We start from the raw sequence: 3,082 nt of genomic DNA on the forward strand, positions 1-3,082 counted from the left end.
ATACGTTGACACACAAATACTGGCGAGCACGTTCACGCATGCACGCAAGCTTTAGTCTTGACACTCTCACTCCCGGGATGGCCGGCAGAGCCCCGTGGCTTTACTTCTGGCACTCATTGTTATGGGCAGTTAGCTACCTCATTTCATGGTGAGTCATGGTACCTGAGAGGTTTCACGCCGGGCGGAATTCTTGTAGAGCAGAGGTCTTCAAACTATTTTGTTCTGAGCCCCCCTTAAACAAAATGTTTTGAAGTTGGGCCCCCCGCCAAACCTATAGGGCAAGAATTTGGGGAATGGGATGGATGATCACATGGATCATGAGACCATTTCAGGGGTGATTTTCTGTAGCTTGTAATCCACACTAAATGTAGCATCAAACAAGAACAGAATTGACCACAAACACTACTGCCCATAATTGGGGTGCCGTGGGCCCCAATGCACTCCACCTGCTGCACTACTGATGGATTTAGCTCTGAGAAACAAGCTATTTCGTCTTCTTTTATTTCTTCTCCACCATGTCTGATCATCACTTCAATCTCCAAACAGGTCCAGTCTGTCTGAAAGAAAATCAGCTACTGCATGTTTCCCCAGTTGTTTTGCGCCAATGGCACCATCTGCCCTAATGCTAGCAAGGAACATTAGCTCACATGCCCAAATTCTATTGTAAAACATTCATAATAGTGATGCGGTGGGCCCCTTGGCAAAAGTGTCACTGTACTTGCTTCACTAATGTCAGCTGCTGCCTTGCTGTTGCCTCTGACCTTTAACAACATGGGATCCCATCTCACACCAACCCGCTCCCTCCAATCCCTCCTCATCCTCTCATCTCTCTGATGCCCAAATCAAGGTGCCTCCTCTGTTTAATTCCCCCCCCCTCCCTTGGGTCATTATTCCAAGGCTCAAAGAAACACTGGCACAGAAAGTGTGCCCTAGACCTCTTATGCAGCTGCAACATCAAAGATGCCTACAGCTCTGCAAAGCAGGCTGTCTACTCTTCCCACTCAGCTGGGCTAATACTTATAGGTCAGATGCCCAAAGCAGGCTTTCTGAAAAAAATAACCACACAAATTGCAAATTTAGCCTCCTTTCCTTCCGCTGCTTGGGCCCTGTTCCGTGCAGAACAATGGTGTCCTGGGCCTTAATGCTAGCAAGGAAAATGCACCCCATGTTCTTTTTCACAGCTAGACTGCCATAACTGAGATCAAGTCCCCACTCACAGTGTGTGTGGGGGGGGGGCTCCTGTGCTGCAAAACAGATAGAGAACTAAAGGAACATGCCTTCTCACCAAGGTACCCACTACCTAAAAGAAATGCAAATGTGTGGAATGGTTGGAACCAGTGTAATGGGCATATATAAAATATTTATAATAGATATAGTCTGGATTCTCATCACTAAAATGTATATTTTTAAAGCACTTGATTTTATCTTAAACAGTATTTTGCTGCAGTCTGTTTTATACAGTGTAATATCGTTTTAAAACCATGACATGCGCAGTGCTTTTTGTCACAGACTGGGACCTTGTAACACTATAAACAAGCCACTTTTTCTCATTGCACCAATCAGGATTTACTTCTGCGACTCAGTCTCAAGAAGACAGCTGCTGTGATCACATTAGCTAACTGAGGTTTCATAAGGTAAAAGAGTGTATTTCCTTTTGGTTAGCTTAACTTGCATTTATTTTTCAACTGATGTGTGTGCGTCTTTATTACAAATATAATATCATCTTCAAAAATAGAACATAAATTAGATATTGCATTTTACAAAATGTAATGTAGTCTTGCAGATAGTAATATGTAGTTTCTATGACAAACCAGATGTCTCTTAACTGCAGAACCTCAAAGTCCTTTTACAATGGTCACTGTGGTGTAGTAATTGTGTGCAGGACAAGTGACCATCATGTCTGTCAATGCCCCAACGAGCATGCTAGGTGACAAATGCCATCAGTTTACCACTCTCCTGCCTGCAATCTCCACACTTGAAAACAAACATTGAACGCACCTTGTCCTCACCAGCTCCAAAATACAAAAATGCAGCAGTATGTCCTGTGAAGTTGTACTCGTGCAAAGTTTATTTTTCACAAAAAAGAAAAATCCCTGTTTGTTTGTGCCTCCCAACAAGTAGTTCTTAAAGATTTGATTCAAAGTCCACTTAAGTAACAGCTTAAAAAGCATACATGTATTTTAGTTTGGTAGCAAGTGTTCACAATCCTCAAAGGTGTACAATGGCTATATAAAAAGCATTTTCTCTGGATAAAACCTGCTTTAATGTTAGGCAGTCTGTATTAGTGAGTGGCAGTCTGTCGGTTTCCGCTAGTCACTGGTCGGATTGCAGCCAATCCTCTCCTGTGATGCATAGCTCCTGTGTAGGAAGCCATCTTCATCCATATGATCTCGATACTTCTGACATTGTTACAGACATAGGCAGTAAGACCATGTTATTCACCATACAGAAAAAAGCCTTTCAATGACCACCGGTAGTTTGGACGGAAATTCACTGTTTATATAACCCACCTCACCTTTCCGAGTTGCCTAACACTTCCACAGTTTAAACGGGATTGGGTTTTAGTTTTATTGCAGACTTTCCATTCCCTGTCAGATTTACGCTGTTGTCTGCTGACATAGGCCTCTATGCCTAATGGACAGTTAATTGATGATTTGTGCTTGTTGTTAAATGCAGTTATTCCAAGGTTAAGGGAGAACAATGGAATGCTATCTTTTTTCTTCTCTTTAGCCTGCTCTTTGACCCCAACTTCTCACTCACTGGCCTCCCCAGTGCCACTTAGTAGTACAGTTCTTTCTCTTTTGTTGTGGTGTTTAGCTGCTGCATGTAAATGAAGACAGCCTTGAAGGGCGCCTTTCGCGCTTCAGGCTACCTTCATTTACATGTAATTGCAAACCTATTTGCGCCCCCCTGGCAACACATCCACCCCCCCCCCCCCCACAGTTTGAAGACCTCTGTTGTAGAGTAACTTTATGAATTTTCTTTGATGCAGAGGCATGGTATTGTTTGACTCCACCGGTTGGCCCCACTATGGGGCAGATTTATGAGCCCCTTGCGCCAGTTTTGCGTCACTTTTAACATG

The 3,082-nt window shown here is 43.4% G+C and overlaps 1 pseudogene; it reads right to left on the minus strand.

Moving 5' to 3' along the window:
* Nucleotides 1-2,309: 2,309 nt before the first annotated feature.
* LOC146805515 (microtubule-associated protein 1 light chain 3 gamma pseudogene) lies at nucleotides 2,310-2,585 on the minus strand (annotated as a pseudogene).
* Between the last annotated feature and the right edge of the window lie 497 nt (nucleotides 2,586-3,082).

Source organism: Triturus cristatus, chromosome 8, assembly GCF_964204655.1.
Source record: "Triturus cristatus chromosome 8, aTriCri1.1, whole genome shotgun sequence".
In the NCBI taxonomy this organism is placed as follows: Eukaryota; Metazoa; Chordata; class Amphibia; order Caudata; family Salamandridae; genus Triturus; species Triturus cristatus.